A 21556-nucleotide genomic window follows, 5' to 3' on the forward strand; every position below is an offset into this window, starting at 1 on the left:
TCTTCTTTTATCTTTAACCTCAAATTCATTGGAATTCTGAACAGTCTGGTTTTGTTATGATGTATCATTATACATTGTTTTTGTTTACCAAGACATACCTTGCAGTTTTATATGTAGCTTCTAATAGGCAATTAACTGTGGTAACTTTTCAGTTAAGTGAAGTGATTCTTTCAGGAATTAAAGATCACTGTTGTGTGTTCAGCTTGAAGTCCTCCATTCTGCTCTGTACTGCTCCTGTGAAAAGGGATGCAGCTTGGACAGCCAGGTTGAAGAAGTGATGCTTCATTAAGCTCATGTGATCATTCTGGCTTTATGGGTACTGTGGACATTCTATATGGGGTCTCCTGTGACGGGCAGTAAGGATGACTTTAAGATGCAGGTAGGAACCTGTCGAGACACTATGGCAGACATTGAAAATGACAAGCTGCTGCTAAAGCTTTTCTTTTGAGCCAAAAGGTCTTAAAGTCTCCCAAACTCATCCCCCAGATATGCTGAAGCTCTGATCAGAGAAGAACAGCCCAGGTTTGAGCACATCCTGAAAGTTCACCTGGTGCAGCATTTTTTGGGAAAGGAGCCTAGGTGACCTTATCTGGTGTCAGCCCAGTTCTATCTTGAAAACTTCCAGTGATGGGTATTCTACCATGCACCTGGGAAGGTTGTTCCAGTCACTGGTTGCTCTCACTGGAAAAAAATTCTTTCTTATATCAAGGTGGAATCTCTCCTGGTGCAACTTGTACAGATTGTCTCTTGTTCTCTCCATGTGCCCCCTTTGAGGAGAGACCTTCCTTTCATGTTGTAGCTGCCCTTTAAACACTGGAAAACTCTGATATTGTTCCCACTTAAGCCTTCTATTCTCCGGGGTGAAAATATCTACCTTCTCAGTCTTTCCTCAAAGCACAGGTTCTTCAACCCTTTGGGAAGCTTTGTGACCCTCCTTTGGACCCTATCCAGTCTTTTTTAATTGGAGGGAGCAGAAAAGGACAAAGTAGTCCAGACCAATAAAGCCTGGCCAATGCTGAGTAGAGGGGTCAACTGGCTCCATTCCTGTTGTTGACTTGCTGAAGTAGATTGTATTGTTGGAATGTTTCTGTGGTGAGCAGTGAGCAATAAATATGCTTATAATTACCTGTTATGGGAAAACACTTTATAACCTTCGTTCCCAATGTGAGTCTATCTAAATTGGTTCCCAAAATCAGGGCTACTTTCAGCTATAAAATACATATTCTGTACTATAAATGGGTCATACATGCGTGTGAGAAGGAAATAATGTGGAAAGAATAAAAATAAATGTATAGCACCTAGTTTGTGTAGTGAGTGCTGCTCCATAAATATCTTCAACTAGAATTAACACATTCCAGGTGTAAGTGGAAATATACCTAAAAAGGAAGGGAGGTGACCAAAAATAAAGTGGAGGAGCCTGTCCAATAAGAAAATATCTAATAAGAAAATACAGGAGTGACTAAAAACTGCATGGCTTCATAGTCCCACAGCGCAGCACAGTTAGAAAAGTAAATAAAACTACAGAGAAGTTATCACAATGGTCAACATTAATCTTTGTTAAAAGACCCATTTCTTGTGGCATGGAACGGTTTTGTATTCCAGCAGCACTTGGGCAATCATCAGCATTCTTGATAAGTTGGATCAGGCTACAGGGTCAATCTCCATTGTGATGAAGTCTGTTTGCACCTAAAGAAGCAAATGTTCCAAACTTTATTTTTTTTAATAAAGTCGTACTTTACTGCTGAATCAACCATTTGACTTTGGAGTTATTATTTGAGTGGGGTTGTCTGAATTCTCTGAGGATTTCCCTCAGAAGAATGCGGAACAACACAAGATGCAAGCAATGTATTTCTGATACTTAAGGATGTTTTTATAAGCTTATGAAACAAAGCTTTAATCAAACAAAATTGTCCTAAAAGTAGTTGCCTGGGCTTTTACCAGTTATGACTTTGTTAATGTTTAGCACAAATAGAGAAGAGGAGCACAGACAGGAAAAGAGAGAACATGAGAGCTGTGAGAGAAAAAAAGATGTTTTTTAGTTGAGAAAAGGAGAAAATAAAATCACAATCAGAACTTAGTTTAGGAGTAAAATTTGGGAATGTGTTGCACTATCATTTTAAGAATCTAAACTTTGCCATCATATATAATTTATTAGCCAGATGCAGGATTAACTTCATGTTGTACTATTCCTTTGTAATTTGGATAGTATCACATAATCAGATTTTATTTCAACATGCATGCAAAAAGAATCTTTAAGTGAATTCAGTGTTTTATTTTTTAGCTAATTTTTTCAGTGTAGTGAGTAGTAAATTATAGGTCCAAGATGAAGCATGCTTCTTTATGAGAGTTGTTGTTTTTCTCTTTCATTGGGGTTTTTTATTTCCCTTTTTTCCCTTAAAGGGGAGAGGTTACATTTGTGGCTGACTCATATGATATTGACATTATTATGAATTCTGCTACATTGTATTGGACACCACATTAGTGGCCTATTTAATACCCATGTGTATATACATGTGGGCTACTTTTCTAGTAGATTTTGCTTTTGTATTGGATAGCTCAAAACTTTTTCATAAAATTTATTTTCCCTTTGTTTTCAGATACATCTAATGCACTAGGTAGCACATACAGCTCATTTGCTGTTTTATAAATTTGCCTGTTTGATATATTCAATACTGTTTAGCAAGTCAGTAAACAGATCTCTTCTTTTCTTTATAACTCCTCAAAACAAATACTGCACTGACAGAAGCTTAGTAATTGATCTGAAATTGGATGGACAGAATCATCCATACCCAAACACCAGCTCTTTAGTTCCTGTCAACTTCTGGTCTTTGTTTAATCAATATATTCAGCAGTAATATAAGGTGAAGTGGTCAGGTCTGCAATGGCCAGTCTACAACAATTCTGTATATGGAATTTGTAAAACTGAGAATTGATTTTGTCCCCACTGTGAAATGTTTAAAACAAATTAATTAAAAGCTTGATCTGCACTATGGAAAATTCCTATTTAGATACTCTTACCCAGTTTCAGACCAGGTTTTCTTCCCGGGTTGTAGTGGGAAAGTAAAACATAGAAAAGACAGCTTTTGACTTTAGAGAACACTCAAGATGGTGATGGGAAGAGTTATTTTTGTAATCTTTGTTTTGCAGTTGGTTTCATATGACTGAAAATATCCTGCCTGGATCCAACAATGACTTTTAATTTTTGACATCAGGAGTAGTAATGCATATTTGAAAAGTGTATTGCTTTGCAATATATCGGTCCAAACATACAAGTAAGAAGAGAGCTACAGAATGACAGGAATCTTCTATGACTGCCCCCGCTGTAAAATCAATTTATTTTTTTTTACAGAGTTGCATGTGCATGTAGATAGCTCAAATAACAGAAGGTTTTGCAATATTTTTTTAAATTATAAATTGTCTGTAATAAGCCGCTGTTTTCTACCTGCTTTTCTATTGTCTAATGCATGCTTGTTCATCAAATACTTGATAAAATATTTAAGTGTAACTCAGAAGAATAACTTTCCCCATTAACTCGTATATAATTCTGGTTTTCACATATAAACTTTGAAATATTTGTTCAGTAAATTTTTGTCCTTCAAGAAATGGAAAAACAAGTGAAGTTCTCCCAAATCATCTTGCAGCACAGCGCTCAGGCCAAAAACAGTAGAAATATTTATTCAGAGTGCAGGGCTCAGTTAAGCTGTGCCATCTCCTAGGGTCAGGGATTAAAATATGTAATTTCAGTTGACCCATATGAAGAAGGTGTTAACATAGCAATATTGAAAATAATGACCTAGAAGTTTGGAGTTTAGGTGTTGTGTTTTGCTTTTGGTTTTTGGGTGGTAGTGGTGGTATTTTCCTTCAGTTTGTGGTGGTGTAATTTTTTTTCCTTTTTTTCACCATTTCATTTTCCTTTTTCTTAGTGAACAACTAAAGGTCACTGTAGCAATAAATTTCGTTCCTATGGAACAATTTAAGCAGCTAACTCTTTGTCTCTCTCCTTTCACTCTGTGCATTCCAGTTACTCCTACAGTACCAGCACAGCCAGAAGTCAAACAAAAAGGTCACAGCCTGGGTTACTTGTGTTTTGGTCCACCATCCAGTCAGCCTGCCTGCTGCATTACATTGTCAAAGTTAGCCTTTCTATTGACAAGGCTATTGATTTCCTGATTAATGTACCTCTGTTTTATTGGCGTTTACTACAGGGGACATAATTTTAATGTTTGTATGATCAATAGCTCCATCAACACCAAAAATTCCTACTGTTAGCTTGCACAGCTCTAACTATGGGGAGTTGTATATTTCTTGATAAACACTACAGGGAAGTCGTAAACATTAGAAAAGCAAAGAAAATTGATGTTCTCTGTGGATTCCTATTGTATTTCAGCCCTAGGAGAGGATGCAAAAACTTTCAAGTAATTCTCTGTAAGAAAGGCAACCAACAGGTATTCGATCTCTGGGCTGGAATATAAATGTATGGGAAGTAATTACTTTTAGAATTTCCATTGTGTAATCACTTTATCTCAAATGTGTAAATACCCATAAGAGAAATTATGGCTTTTATTCAGTTTTAGATTAAGAAATTACGTTTTAAATACCCTTAGCTAACTTCATTATGGGAAGGGAATACTGTGGCTGTCATATATGCTTCTAAACCTGCATCTGTCCATAAATTACACAAGGTACCTTAAGGCCTCTACTTCAAATGTAGCTATTTTTGTCTTGGAGTTGGTAACAGACTTCACATTCTCCTGCTCGTTACCAAATAGTTTCTTTTCTTCCTTTTGCCTTCCCACCTGCCCTGTTTCTGACTTTTAAAACCTTCATAGAATGAAGAGACTGATTTTTCTTCCACTCAGATAAAGTAGTAAACTTAAATGGTCACTTTTTGTTAAGATTTGAAATTAGCTAATGAGAGAATGACAATATATTGTGCCATTTACTAGAAACTTTACCTAAATATTTGTCAGATTAGATTCCTTCATTTCATTAAAGTTTTTATTCCTCAGTGGCTGGCAGGTTTCCTGTGTGATCTAAATGAGATATTTCAATGGCTTTTCTCAGTATCTGAGAATATTATCCCTAAGAGCATAATTTTGTATGAATGCCCTGGTTAAATCACTGCCGGTTTAGCCTTACAGACAGGGAGATGATGGCTATTTATCAGGTAATTTATGCATTATCTTAAAGCTTGTTCTTTCAGTCAAGGATCAGGACAAAGGCTATGTATCTTGAGAGACAGAGTACCTGCCATTAATTAAGAAAACAGAAGGATGAAATGAAAACTATTGCAAGTTTCCCATCTCCCGAGAAGCAGGAACTCTCCCCTAAATTTCTTGCCAATAAGGACTAAAATAGCAGCAAAAAATCCAGCAGTTTCCAAGCATGCAATTTCAGTGTTTTGATCTTTTGGTACAAATTTCAGATGCTAGAGTGTTTATCACTTACTACCAGCACTGACATATCCCAGTGGATGAAATTCTAAAGCAAAAGGAATCTTAGTGTGATGATTGAATCCACTAAAATTAGAGCTATGAAGATCACTGAGGAAGGTGCTAGTGACATGCAGCTAAATCCTCTGGTACATGGAACTGAAAAGAAATGAGGTCAGTAATGAAGGTTTAGTTAGGCATTAGTTTCCCATATTTGTCCATGGAACCATCTTCAAATATGCCTGCATTCCTGAAATAATTCACCAACCTGATGTCATAGAAATCTAGAAATATCTCTGCCTCTGAACGTGCAGAGCAGTAGTGAATGTTTGACTAAAACAATGACAGAATATTGTAAATAGGTGCTACTCCTGGCATCTATCTCTGTGGTTGATTTTGATAGAATCCTAATTATTGCACTTGCAGCAAGCCAGCTAGTTTGAGTCATAGCTTTCAAGTGGTTGTTTCAACTCTTGGAGAAACTCTTTAAAGCCACAGGGTTCCCTTAGGGGATGCTGATGCTGCCTTTTATGTCAGTGACTTTGGGTCCCAACTTGTGTTTCTATCCCCTCTTTTGAGTAGAGACTTGCTGTTCTGAGGTTTCATTGATTTATTTTGAACTCTGTGGGACTCTCAATTCGTCCTAAGGGTCTGCCAGAGAAAGGCTGTTGCCTTTCTCTCGGGCTGTGGTGGGGCAAAGGGCTCGGCAGGGGATGAAGTGCTGTGTAGGTGGTGCATACACCCAGACTCCAGTGCAGATCGGGCTCTTCAGCTTCACTGAGGGCAAGTGTGACAATTTAAGCTTCAAACTAAAGGATTGTGAGGCCTGAAATGCTTACTTTGATTAGATATTTGGTTATAATTTTGTGTTCTCTCTATAAAATATATGAGTGTATAAATGTTCATTACCTAAGCAAGTGCATGAGTCTGTGTACATCTACATTTTTGTTAAGGACTTTAACATATAAACCTTTACCTGAAACAGTAATGTAGAGTGATTGAGTTCAGGTCTCAGGAAGTAATGACCCTTTTTAGCCTTAGGCATCTTATTTAACTTCCTTGTGATTCATATCATTTTGTGTTACATAAAGATAATTTTAACTCCATTTGATCCTGAAACAAAGATATTGGATAAGTACAAAATTAATATACAGAATTTTTTTCACCGCTTCACTTTCCCCTTTTTTTTGTGATACCACTTCAACACAGGTACCAATCAGAAAGATTTAATAGAAGAAACAAATTGCCTTTATTTCATAAAGGAGAATATACTCCCTTACAAACAGCTCCAGCAGAATTCAGGAAAAATGATACTTAAGTTTCATTTTCAGGATTGGTAATTCATCCATCTTTTAGCCTCAGGGTTATCCACAATTCAGCTTTCACTTTTTTCTCTTTTTTAAGCAATCACTATAGCAACCTAGTGTTATCTGATGAGCAGTGCACACAGAGGGCAGATACCCATACCTGCAGCATAAGATTAAATACAAAAAAAAGAGAGCCAGGTAAACTGGTGAGGTGCTATATTAGCCTGTCACACAGAAGATCTGAGCCCAGGCTGCAGTTTTGAAGTTCATTAGCAGGGACAAATTTTTTGAGATGTCATCCTCCTTAGTAGAAATTTCAACTTGATTGGTGGTTTCTGCTATAAAATGGTCTCTGGCTGAAATGGCAATGCAGCTGATGGATTCTATGATTGCATAAGAGCTGCATGAAAAATTGACCAGCTTTTAAACATTGTTTATTTACTTTTATTTGCAAGCACTTCAGTGGCACAGGTATGGTAGGGGTAAAACTATGCATTCTTCTTGACAGCTGTGTTTAGCCAAGTGAAGATGTGTGGGGACAATATGAGCTGAGGAAAGGTAGGCTTTAGAAAAATTTTAGGTAAAGGCTTGGATTTGATTTTGACTAATAAACTCCATAGGATCTGACAGACTATGTCAACCTTTGAAACCTGCAGTATCATAATACATGAATTCCAATGACTCAGTTCTTCAATCTTTATTCTTGTTGATTAGTTCTTAACTAATATTAATTGTGACAAAGAGTTGCATTGGAATGGAGTAGCATCCAAGAGGCAGAGCAGTGCTGTACATCTCAACCCCAGATCTCCAGAGTTAATGAAGCAGTAACAGGCTGCTCTATGAATAGATCACTTCAAGGAAAGGTGCACCTAAATTCACCCAATGGGTACTCCCGTGGTTTTGTCTCTGTTCAGGAGGAATGTATTATTTTAATTGCATGCTTTTCTTCCCCTCTTTCTCCTGCTGGACAGTAGAGGACTTTCTATCCCTGTACATTCAGGTTTGTTCTTACAACTCTGTGCTGCTCAGCCTACTTACTCAGCACTTACAGTGCTCAGCTACTATACGCTTTCACTTCAATGTGGAGTTTCTCATAGCCAAGCATTCTTGTTTCACCTGTTACATTAGTTGCAAAAGAAATACCTGAAAACTTCTATATAATATGTGAAAAGAAAGAGGAATTTTAATGTGCTTCATGCTTTGTTCTAGACCAACATGGACCCCCGTGTCTCTGTGATGCTAATTCTCTGTGCAACTGGAAAAGTGAAAAGAGCACATTTTTACTGTTACTGTGAAAGAGGGAATATGTTTTAAATAGTGCTTTTCAAGAAATGCCTTTGACTTGCTTTGATCACAGGTGCCATAGCTCTGCCTCTACACATGCCTCGATTGCAAAGCAGGGTTAATTGCACTTCATCCTTCACCTTCTGAATAGACATTATTTTGCATCAGTTGATATACTGGTATTTTTACCAAGGGAGGTCACTATTCTTCAGCCCAGAAGTTGTCAATTTACTCTTTATAGCCTTACTCCAAGCTCTACAAGAACCAGGGAACTCAGTGAAATTCTCTAATTTTCTGAAGGGGCAATGCATGCACCTGCCTGTATCGGGTCCCATTAGCAGGGGAATATCTGATTTGGGTATTTGCTTTATGGCTCATGAGGTGGGTGTGTGCATCCGAGTTAGGCCATCCAGAGGGTCTGGAGGAGAAGCTCTGCTGTTCTGAGCATGTGAGCCCTGCTAGGTGCTCTCCCTACAGCACACAAACCTGGTGGCTCCCACTCCAGGTGTCCAACATGGGTGATTGGCACATGGATCAGGAAGAGGAGACAGCAGGCGCTGAATGTTGCACTATGAAGGTTTTGGTAGGTAGCAGTGTGGAAGAGGTACTGACAAAGAGACAGAAAAGTGAGAATTGAAAGATCTGTTATCGACAAGTTTAGCCACTGATTTTCTTCTAACCTTGAGCCTTAGCTATGTGCTCTCCTGCCACATAGCTGAGCTCTCAAGACTCATGACTTGCTCACACTCTGAGCTTTTTTTCCCAGTTTTGTCCTGCAGACATGTAAGGAGAGAGGTCATGTTAATCAGGTGGAATTTCTCATCCCTCAGCTCTTGTGACAAAAACTGTAGAGCAGGAAGCAACTGTGGAAAACCACTTGCAGTGTGGGGGTGTTGGGATTGCCTTGGCTGTAAAAGGAAAAAAGTAGTTCTTTACCCCAAAAGGACTACTTTTTCCTTGTATTTCAGAGAAGGAGGAAAATCTCATGGTGGAGATGATAAAATTTGGGTAAGGGGTATGACTGTATCAGCTCATGATTTGCAAGGACATAGTTGATTGGATAAAGTCATCAGTTTGCAGTGATATGAAGAAGCTTTGTTCAGAACTGTTAGCTGGGGTAGTGTTTTATACTATACAGAATTAGGAAAGTCTCAAACTACTTCTGTAGAAAGTAGAAAATTAAGCTACAAATTTGGCAATTGCATTGTAAGTAAGATCTTCACCTTTAAAATCTTTTAAACCTAAGGTAGAAAAGAACAGGTTGTCAAAGTATACCTAGGCATTTAGACACCAAGTTTACAACCCTCCACCCTCACCCTGCAGCAAAATCTGTACACTGCAATGCCTATCTTACCAGTAAAATGAAATTTCATTTTCAAGCCTAGGTTACTGAGTAAGACAATGTTCTTCTGACATTTCTTGATCCTAAGTATAGGGGCAGTTTGGACTGCTGAGAGTGGCCTGATGTATACAAAACTAGCTTTATTCTTCTCTATTTAAAAACAGCAAAACAAGCTCCTCAGTCTCTGCTTTCAGCCCAGTTATCTTATGGTTTTAATTGAACATAAATCAATATCAATTTAGCAGAGGTCTAAGAATCTATGACTTGAGCAGCAGGTATCTGATGTGAACAGTAGGCATTTTATGAACAGCCTTTTAAGGGTAGATACTCAAAGATCAGATGTTTTAAACCAGAGTGCAACAAGCTATAAATGCATTTTTGAAAGGTGGGGAGAGAAAGGGGTGCTGGTTCAGTGGTGGGGTCAGTTTAGATTGCTTTTTCTGCTGAACTTTGGTCCTCAATCTTTTACTATTGCAACTGAAATTGTTGTGGAAACCTATAAGGATAAACAATATTGAAACTTTCAAGTATGATTTAGTGTTACTAAGGTAACAAATTGTAATTAATTTTAAGCACCAGCTGGCTTGTGATGAGCATGAAACCTGACAAAGACTCTCAGAAGGACTGCTTTTCATTTTCTTGGCCACAGTAATAAGTCTATGAGAAATTCCTTTAAATAAAGCATCTGCAGCAACAAATTAAGGCACAACTTTGGTATTGGTTAGTTAAAAGGATTCCTGTTATCTGGGAGAGGAGACCAACCCCCACCTGGCTACCCCTCCTTTCAGGTGGTTTTAGAGAGTTATGAGGTCTACTCTGAGCCTCCTCTCTCCAGGCTAAACACCCCCAACTCCTTCAGCTGCTCCTCATCAGACTTGTGCTCCAGACCCTTCCCCAGCTCCATTGCCCTTCTCTGGACTTGCTCCAGCCCCTCAATGTCTTGTAGTAAGGAGCCCAAAACTGAACACAGGACTCACTGCAGCCTCACCAGTGATGAGTATGGGGAACATGATGGGCCAGGGAGGCTGGTTAAAAAATATGATCCTTTAGGATCATATTTTCAATTTTTTCTTTCATCCCATAGCACTAGAATTGCTTACTTTCATTGCTAGTTTTACTTGAATTAATGTTATGATTATTGTATAATTCCTGGACTCCATCATTTAACATTTTGGACAATCATAATTAGAAATATGAAAAAGTTCTCTTTGAAATGGTAAAGCAGAAAAAGAATGAGAACAGCTTTCATAGTCTTTGTGTCCAATTAAAAACACAGACAAAAGCAGAGTACCCAAATATTTAGAAACGGAGCTAAGTTACTGACATGGCTTGATCATTTGGCTTTCTGAATGTCAGCTTGGGTCTGGAGAGCTTGAGTTATTCCATGTGATGGGGAAATATAACATCAAAGCAATCACAAGTGGAGTGCTTTTTCCCTCATTTTTGAAAGGGAAGGTATTCAAAGCCAAAGAATTGCCAATACTTTATGTGAAAATAAATATCCTATCTTAAATTAAGGACTTATTAAACTCAAAGAAGTAAAATTGCTCAATTTTTCATTTGGTTTTGATGCTGATCTCCTTAATCACAACTGAAAGCTCAAGATTAGTGAAAGCTAAAATATTACTTCTGCTCAAAAGGAACGTCTTTGAAAAAGAATTTAATTTCCCAATCCTAGAAATGCAAGCAGCACTGTATTAGGTGTACATATATCCAAACCACAATGTAGAGTCATAAGGAACTCGGGGTGAATCAGCATGGTTACTACTATAGCCCAGTGCAAGACATGTGCTCAGATGACCCTGATCCTAACCTTCTTTATGCTGGATACATCCACAGGAAACTAATGAATGATACTAACACTATGGAAGACAGTGAAATTAGAGCTGAATCATTCCATGGTGACTGAGATAACAATCTGTCCTAGTTACTGTGTCATTTGGCACAATATGTCACTAATGAGCCACATTTCTCTTGTCTTTAATTTTGCTGGTAGGACTTTGGTTGTAAAGGTTACTTTGCACAAAATGGTGACTTTTTTAGAGACAAGAGGCAATTGCAAATTCTCATTCCATAGGCAAATCCACAGCCAGAACTACATATGGTCCTAGATATAGGACTAGAGGCAGAGCTTTTGTTTGTTTATCAGCTGATGCAGAGCATCCCCTAAGGTGAGTGCTGTGCCCACGCAGTGGCTCTCCTCCAGGGCAGAATGGGATGTCTCAGGCAGGGTGGTGGTGGATGTGTCAGTTCTGCACAGGCCCATGCTTTGACTGATGTCTCTGGCCACTTACATGTCTGGCTGCATTCCAACTTAAAGGCAGAAATTTTACTGAGATATTTTCTTCCTTCTTTTGTGTGTTTCTTCTCACTATTGTGAGAAGGGGATGCACCATATTTAAAACATTTTATCCCCATTGCCTTGAAGTGAGAGGGAAACATAGTATTTTTATCTATATCTCAGTTGTCCTTTGTTGTTGGTAGCCTTTCAGAGTAGCAGCCTGGAACTGACATAATTCTTAAGGGTTTTACTGCTCTCAGAGTTCTGAATGGCAATAGTAGAACAGATCCATGTTGCTAGATTCATTCTGGTCTTATATGGAAATGTAAAAGCACTATCAGAAGCACTAGTTATTAATCTGCAGTATTAGAGATCCTTCTCCAAGCCTGTGTCATGAGCAGTACTGAGGGTTTAAAATCCTTGAAGATGGGGAAGTTTCTGTTGGTGCAGGTTAGCAGAATGAGTCCTCCCTGTGCCAGGACCACCCATAAATCAGAAACAGAGTGTGCAGTAGAAAGAAAATGTGCAGCTTTCTTGTTTGCTTGCTTAATTTTGCATGTAAGGATTTTGGTTAGTTGTTTTTTGTTTTGTTGTCCAGCTACAAACCAAGCTTGCTTTCAAAGCATGCTTCTGAATCTAAGTATTTAATGCCTGTTAACTAATTATGCTTTCAGAACATGAAAACTTTGAAAATCATATATTTATTTTGAAAAGTATTGTTCTCATCAGCAGTTGATATGTCTTATAATTAATTCCTTTTGCAGCTCTCATGCTATATTTTTGTTGTGAATTTAGAAAAATAACTATCCAAGTAAAATTGTGTATGTATGGGCAGATAACTGTTCCCAGAATATAGGTGGACTCTGGTTTACCCTTAATATCAAGTAATTCTTATGTCAAAAGTATCTGTTTCCTACTTTCATGAAACTTGTGTTAATTTTCCTTATTTGTCTCTAAACATTTAAGGAAAATGCAGAAACATAATCAGGTGGAACCCTACTATAAGGTTTTAATTGGTTTGTCCACAATTGTAAACTGACATGGGATAAATCAATGTTAAAAATCTTTTTTTGAAGTCAAGTGACGTTTATGCACTCATTGAGAAACTGGCCTTCAGTGCCCATGAGCAGAATGCACACCTCTGATTTAACAATGAAATGCAGTCAGCATATGCTATATGTTGTATTTTCTGTAATTAATTATTTCTAAAGGCAGAGGGATTTTTAATTATTTTCAGTGGTGGCTTGTGTGAAACTTGTGTTTGAGACTCCATGTGATAGCTAAACAAAGAATTGAGAAACTTCTGAAAACTTTGAAGGATATCATTTGAGGTCTGGGAGCATTTGTAGCCTCAGGCTATGCCATGAAACAGCCACTGCATTAGTCTGCCTCAAAATCCGCAGCAGAGTTTGAAAGAATTGTTATGGGAGTATTCTAGGGAGTAGGGGAGAAGGCTTAGAAGTGTTTGACTTCTGGTATTTCTGCATACATATAGGATAAAAGGCCTTAGATCATTACCATATCTAAACCAGTTTCATTTTTGTGTTAAAAATCTCTTTGGATTTTTATAAAAGAAACAGGGATGAAAAGATTGAGACTGCGATGGTGGGGGAAAAGAACACTTCCATTTTCATACTAGAACATTTTTAGAGTAGGACTTTGAGACTGTCCAGGATTTTTTTTAAGTTCAGGAATATGTCCACATGTCACAAGAGTCTCTAATTAAAGTTACTCACAAGTTTAATGACACATACTTGTAAAAATCACAGACATGTAAACCAGAATACTAAGTTTTGTGATCCAGATTTTATTTCTGGCTGATCAATCACTGAGTTGCATTTTCTCCATATTTGTGTCCGTTCAGTTTTAAACTCAATCCTGGAAACACAAGCTCTGTCACCCATGAGGCTTACCCTGAATGATTGTTTCTTAATAGCCCTCACACTGAAGTTGTTTACTGCCGGCAGTTGAAATTAAGGGTAGTGCATCAGCCCAAGAGAAACAAAATTTCCAAATTAGAGGCTCAGCCCTTCTCATTTCTCAGGCAGCCTTTACATCAAATGTTCTCAGAAAGCCAGTAAGAAGGCATTTTAGCAATTTAGGTCTTGGTAAATGATTTAAAGTTATTTATTTATTAAATCAGGTTTAGTTGTAAAATGCTCCTTAAAATCAGGTAGGATTTTGATATGGATCTGGAATAGGAGCATAAACGTAAAAACACGCCGTGCAAAGCTGCCCAAGTGGTTTCTTTGCTTTGCTTGGCTGTGCCCTACAGTGTCACTGCTGTTTCAGAAACAGGAGGTCTGTGCTTCTGTACTAGAAAGTTCCATATTTCAGAGCAAGGTGTACACTTAATAAATGGTTTCTTAGGTTGTACCAAAAGTTGGATGTTTTTTCCAGATGAAAGCTAAGGTCCAAATGAGGCAGTATTTTTTTTCAAATGGAGGACAATGCTGATCCCAAGGTTTGCTTGCATAGGCTAAAAGAGAGACACAAGGACAGAGTTTTTCACAAAGCAGAAGACCAGTGAATTGCCTGTTTCTGTGCTATGGACAGCATGACTGTTTTAGAGAGTGTTCACAGTAAAAGCCTGGGCCTCAAGAAGGGAAGTGCTAGTATGGGAAACAAGCCCTCAGAGAGCCAGGCTGAGTCCTGGGCTTGGGGTCTGGTGTAGACATGGAACATTTTCTTCAGAAGAGCCCTCCTGCAAGGGTTCCTACTGCATTTGGGGCAGAGGTGGCAGCTTCACGTGCAGTGTTATTCCTGGCTCCATGGGCTTCCTAGGAAAGGTTCCTGTTGGCTTGGAAATCTTCATGGTTGTCTTATTTCACTGTGGCTTGGAGCTCGGTGATAGTGACAGAAGGTGGGCCTGCCTGTAATGTTTTTATCAATTCTGATGGAAACTTTTTTATTGTGGAGAGCTGCAAGGTCTGTATCTGTCACACAATGAAGGGAGGGCAATTTAACAGTGACATATGTATATATATACATGGACTCTGTTGAGGGGGATGAGCTTCAGGGTGGGTGGGTGCAGTGTGTGTGTGGTATTTAAAATATTGTCTAATAGTACATGCATAAATGCAGAGTGGAATGGGCTGGGAGAAGGAGAGCTATGAGCACTGAGGACAGAAGAACTGTAAATAGCAGTAGAAGAGGAGGCTAAGAGTTAAATAAAGAAATAGTGATAGGAAACAGGGATGGGAGAAGAGAAAATTTATTTTGGGCATCTATTTTTTCCCTGAGATAAACAGGTGATGTATCCATTAAAAACACATTCCATTATACTCCTGGCATTATTGCTAAGTGTTAATATCTACACATGATGTTGCTAATCTATCTCCAACATCTTCCTTTTTGGAGAGGAAGAACTGTAATTTTTTCAGTAATTAAGAGTTTTACTGTATTTACTTGACACTTTGGAATATATCATGGATAATGGATTGTGAATAAGGAATGCTCAGTATATTAAAGACTATGAAATTTTAGGTCAGCAACTCTGATCAGGGAAAGATTTATTTTGTGTTTGCTATGACTTTTTCTTGCCACAGATAGATTCTAAAAGATGTTTACAAGTAGTCTCAAAATAATGAGGACCTGATAATGGTGAAAATATGCAGTCAATTCAGAAGGTCTGTGTCTGAACAATGTGTTTTCCTTATGTGACATGGCAAGCTTTTTTCCCTGAGGTCACTGTTATGGACAGAATGATTGACCTCTACTGCAGAAAACAGGTTTTAAATGTAAATCGGCTACATGTGCTGCTTTCTGATTTCTAGGTGTAAAAAGATGTTACTCATTTTTCCTAAAATTATGTAAGGTGATGGATATAGGTTCCTTCCAAACAGGAGAGAACTTTTAATGTCACCAAATTTTGTCCCCTAATACTGCAAATTCCATGTAATGTAATTTCTTTCATTAATTTAGTGAGCTTTATGTTTAAAGCAGTCAGGAAAACCGTGAAAGATATCATTGATCTAATGGTTTGGATTTTTCTCATTTCTAGCCTACATTTACTCACAACAAAGCATTTCCTGTTTGTTTGGGTTTGTTTTGATCTGTTTTTTGTTCTGTTAGACGTATCCTTTAGCATCAAAGTAGTTCTTCAGAGCCTTGGCTCTACTTGTTGCAATTCTTTTGTTTAGATACTTAGATTTAACATCCCCTCCCCAAAACCAACTAACCAACCCAAAACCCCCTTTACTTTCAGCTCATTGTTCTGTTCCATCGAGGGTCTTGTTCTGTACCAATTCTTGTTCTGTCTTACTTGAGGACAGTTCATGAGTGTACTATGCATTGATCCAGAGAATGTCTTGTAGAATTATATAATTTTTCTTACTTGGTGTGTCCTAAGGCCATAATATAATCTCTTGGGTCTGTATCACAGTTCTATGATCATCCTTCCTTCACGTCCTTTCTTCAGGTACTTTCTGGGCCTGAATTCCAAGTTAGCTAAGAAAATTACTTTCTTTTTATGCAATTGAATTTTGGTGCTTCTCTTACTGCAGTCCCCAAGATTTCCATCTCTCTGACAACTTCCTCTTTATTAAAGATAGTGTTACTTTCTCACTCCTATTTGGGTCCACGCCATTGATAAGAGTACTAAATGAAATACTTTGTGAGAGTAATCCTTAGGGAATTTGAAATAGCCTGTTTCTAACCAGATGTGTTCCCTTTCACTGCTGTCATTTTCCTTTCCTTCAACTCCTTAATTCCTTGTATGTTTTAAATTCATCTGCTAATCCTGACTTTCTGACTTTAATGCGAGCTCTAATGTGACACCATCTGTAATGCGTTCCTGAAATCCTGTTAGATAAGATTTTCTTTGTACCTCACTTATGTTGTATTGAAAATCTATTGAAGAAAAGCTGTCAGGTTAGTCTAGTGTGATCCATAGCTGGGGAAATCACATTGAGCTACATCTTGTTTTCCAGGTTCATCTAAGTCTTTAATTAGAGTGTTGCCTGCTCTTGAAGACAATCTGTTGCATGGTGAATGTTTTGGGGTTTTGTTGTTTATTTGGGGTTTTTTTGGAGGATGATGGTGGTGTTTATGTTTGAGTGTGTACTTTCAAAGGGGCAGTAGCATCAGTGGAAATCAGCTCCACAGGTAAAGGCATTGCCAACTGCAAGGCTCCTGAGTGTCAAAATTAATTTGTGTTGGAAATTAGGTTTTAGACTTCTAATAACAATGCTAAGCCACTTAAGTATATCTACATAAACCTGAGATTTACTCATATTAAACACTACTGGACAAGGATTTTTTTTTCTTGTGTGTAGTACTAGCGACTCAAATGAAATTCAACAGATATAACTGAAAAGGCAGAATTTAATCTGTTTAAGTTTCATCTGAGCCTTTGGATACTACAGGTAGAGCACTTCTGGAGAACTTAAAATTTTGCCAAAGGTCAAGGAGCTTTTTTGCATCCCTAGAACGCTTCCACTCGATGTAAAGAAAGTTGTCATAGTAACATTAAGAAAACCTAGAAGTCACACTTTCTTTTTTTTAAAATCCTTGCAGTTGAAAATAATGTTCAAATTATTGCTCTAAGTTTGCTTCTTCCCATCCCATCCCATCCCATCCCATCCCATCCCATCCCATCCCATCCTATCCCATCCCAGTTTTTTACACACTGTGCCATTGCATTTGTTGTTCAATGCAAATATTTCTACCTCAAGTAAAAGGTATTTAATTACAGAAGATTTTGAGTCTATGTAAACATTAATTTAGCAATTCAAGGCAACTGTGTATGATATTAAGTAAAATGCTGGGTAGGAATAATTGATGGAAAGTGGATTTTAATCATATTCTTTAACTTTCTGGAAAATTACTGCTTCTTATGCAATGAACCAGTGTCAATCCTGTGATCATGGGATACTCATGAAAGATCTGTACTGAGTACTCCATTACCCTATACATTATATGGCTATGAGATGGAATTTAGGAAGGGAAACAACTGTGACGACATCATTTGCATCTCTCAGTATTTGAACAAATAATTCTCATTCTCACTCCCATAGAGAATGTGCACATACAATGAAAGAACAATGCAATCTGCTGGAGGTCAAAAAATCAGCAGGCTTCATTATGGCCCACTCTACTTAGTATTCTATTTAGTATCCCTTTCATGGACTTTTGAACAATTTTGCAGACTTTTGAATGCTATGACGTTTTTAATTCATTTAGAGAGGTTTCAACTTAAACCAATTATTTGTCCTTTTTTTCCCCGAGTTAGAAGTAAGAAGTGACATCCTTAAAACTGCAATTGTAATGACTGTTGTATAACCATTTTTTACAGCTTCCATATAGCTGACTTGCTTTTGGTTCGGCGTTCTAATAGGTAGATTAGCAAATAGGATTTCAATTTGTACTTGTTATGCTGTCCCTGGTTTTACTGCATCTTGCTCTGCCACCTGATATACTGTGAACTGATCCCATTGAAAAGGTGGAATACCTGCAAAATTAATTGGTACCACTCTAAGATTCTGTTAACTGAAACAGTTATTTCCTGACCTAAATCCACGTGTTCGGATTTAATTAAAACGAAGGCATCTGCTGTTTTTTCTTATTATCTTGAACCTAATCAAAGTCTAATGGACTTTCTGGAAGACAAACAGGCACAGTATTCAGAAAAAAACCAAACTGAAACAAGCAAATAAACAGTGCAATGTGGTGTTATAAATATAGGCTGGTTTTTATTTGAGAGCACTCATTTCTGTCATGATGAATGAACATCAGTGTTTGCCACATGAATAACAGTGATAACATTTATATGTAAATGTTAGCAGGAGTAAGTTTCCAATTCATTGCTTATATTAAAGGATTTTAAATCTCTAGTCCTCTAATATGTTGAAATGCAAAGTTTGGGATTTGGTGGTATTTTTTTTTTTTAATTAAACCTAAAAGCTTAATTCATACACTTTAGAATAATTTACCAAAGTATGAGAAAAAATAATGACTTCTTTTAAAGAACCATGGCAATTGGTTTTTCTTTGGTATTTAATTGCCTCAATCTGCCTCTTCTTTTGAGTTTCTATATTTCTTCATTTCACTATTTGTAGAAATATGTGTTAGGTTTTACAATAATGGAAAGTTGGCATGATGTACAGTCTTAGTCCTATTGATGTCTGTATTAGTGTATCTCAGTTTGGTCCTAATAGGTGATATTCCCAAAAATGACATGAAAAGATGATAATGGTCCATAGTGACAGAAACTGTGGTTATAAGAATAGCTGTTGCTAGACATGGTTGGTACTTCTGTGCTCAGAGGTAGTTCGAGTGTTATTTTTTAAGTGATGACATAATGCTGGCTTTTGAGACTGATATCCTGTACTAATTGTACAGGATAATTGTACTAATACTAATACTGATAACAGTACTAATTGTTATTCAGTGAGTGATGATGAAGGTTAAATAATGCAAGGTTGCTGTTCTTTTTGGTTTGGGAAAGCTGATTTTAAACAGTCATTTTCTCCTCCTTTGCGAGACAAAATGGAGGACTTAAGTTTCGTAATGGCTGTGACATCTAACTTGGCCAGAAACACCAGGAACTGAAAATGTTTGTCATGAGTTCTTGTGGACTGTATGGATTACCTTGAACTGCCATTCTAGTGATGTGCTTAAACAAGTTGGTGCTGGTTGAAAACGTCAGGGTTATTGTCTTTTTGGTGAAATGTTGTTTATGTATAAATTTGGTATTGGGCTGAAGGAAAAGCTTTGCAAACTTGCCTTCTCTTCTATGTGGTTGGTCCAACAGTGTCTTGGTCAAGGAAAAGTAGGAACTTTTCTCAGATGCCATGAAGGGATCAGTGTGACAGCTTGAAGGGAGATAAAGGAAAGACCTTTCAAGTTATGCCATCAACACCCACATACCAGTACACTGAAAACAAACTATTCAGAACATAAAGCTGCCTGATGGTACAAAGAGTAGTTATAAACTTTAAGTTTTTACGACAAAGTTGAATTTCTCTGCTGAATAACCTGGCCTTCGGTCATGCTGATCCAGAAACACAAAAAATGTAATTAACTTTTATAAAAGCAATTAGGCTGATTTTCTGTAGTTTTGTTTTTCTAGAAGATCTCAACAAAAAAAATTGTTAAATTTGTTTCATTTATTATTTCTACCAAAACAAATATATCTGAGCAAAATTAGCAACTTGCAATCTTTACAAAGGAGGAATGTTGGCTACTTTGATTATAGTAAACCATTTTTAAAAGTTCATATTTGCAATACCCATGCAAAAAATCTGGAAAAATAAAATTATTAATGAAAATGGAATATACATGCCCATCTTGTTGTAAGGCCATATTTTTTCACCTCGCATTGAAATTTCAAATTTTCTATCTGGTGGAACTTAGTTTTTTCTTCTTATAAAAGTCACTGTAAACTGAGCTAAATTCAGATTTCTATACCTCCTTGATACGAATTCATTCTTTTTCTGCTGAATAATGAGAATCCTGCCTCGATTCTTGAAGAACCATTCTTGCCCTAACTTTACTATAGTTTGAAATGTTTGCCAGGATGTCCCTTTGCTTTGTCTTCTCAAAGAAAAACTGTCAAGTATTCCTAAAAAAACCCCAAAACACAAAACCCCACTATGTTCCCGAATTGTTAAATCAGAATCTGTGTGACATTATCTTTCTTTTTTGACAATTTTCTTTTCAATAGTTCAGTATGTGGTAGAAAGGATATGATATTTGCAGATCTATAGTCTTTAGAGAAATGCAAAAAATGTGCCTGAAATGAAAAGGTAGAAAGTTAGAAAACTCTCTCTCCCTTGGGGCATTCAGGTTCTAGATAAGAGTCAGCAAGTACTACACCTACAGGAGAAATAAGGAGAAAAAGAGAGGAGATATTAACTAGAAAATCCTGTACTGCAATCACATTCTGGACTTGACTTCAAAGGGACTGTTCTAAATTAAATTGCCAGTAGTTACACTCTTCTACACAAAAATGTCATTCCTTCTTGATACGCTTTTTATATGCAAGATGTCCAATTTTCTGATGTAGACTTGTACATATATATATATATATATATATATATATATAAAAGACTCAAGGGTGGGTAGTGATGAATAAAAAAGTGGTATCTACACTTGCAAAAACTTAAGGGCCAGTCTCTGACAGCAAGGAAGCAGCTCGGATCTGGCCTTTTTATTTAGGAGTTTAAGAACAAAAACTCCCTGTTTTTCCCCTACACTTTTTTTAGCTATGTCTTCAAAAGTCACATGATTTGACCTTCCAGTTCTAGCTCATATCTGAATAACTGAAGTAGTATTAGTTTCTTAATTTCTGTAACTATGCTCAAACATGGCTGCAGTTAAGGAACTGGAAATGTGTAGGTTGAACATTATGTTTTTTCTGCCACTTATTGAGGTACAAAAATTTTGCGGGAACACATCTGAAGGGGCCTGGGAAAAAACCAAACAGTAGAAGGATGGTAATAGTGCAAGAATCTCTGTGTTTTCAGCAAGTTTCTAAAGTGGGCCCACTCATCTCTGGAGCCCAGGAGACTACAGAGCAAGTTTATCCTGGAGAAGTGCCCTCAGAGCAGGGAATGCTCAGGGTAACCATATGGAGTAGCCAACTTGTCAGAGTGATTCGGGGGCAGATTTTGAGTGGCTTGTTGACATAATCTTCACCCCTACTATTGTTCTAATAATCTGGGTAATACTTTGCACTTTTACTAGATTGGTTCCTTTTTCCTGCTGAGTCCAGAATTCAGCAGGGCCCAAACACTGCACCAGTGGTTCCCAGGGAGTTGCAATTGGCACATTTAACCTCCAGCTGCAGCATTTCCCAAGTTTCTTGGTTGCCTATTGCATTAATTTTCAGGGGTTTTTTGACAGGTAGTTTATTTAGTGTGGAGTGTCAGTATTAAGGTAATAACTCAGTTCACTAACTTTAGCTCCC

Source organism: Corvus kubaryi, unplaced genomic scaffold, assembly GCF_017639235.1.
Source record: "Corvus kubaryi isolate FWS band 111438036 unplaced genomic scaffold, C.kubaryi_AGA036_p1.0 37334, whole genome shotgun sequence".
In the NCBI taxonomy this organism is placed as follows: Eukaryota; Metazoa; Chordata; class Aves; order Passeriformes; family Corvidae; genus Corvus; species Corvus kubaryi.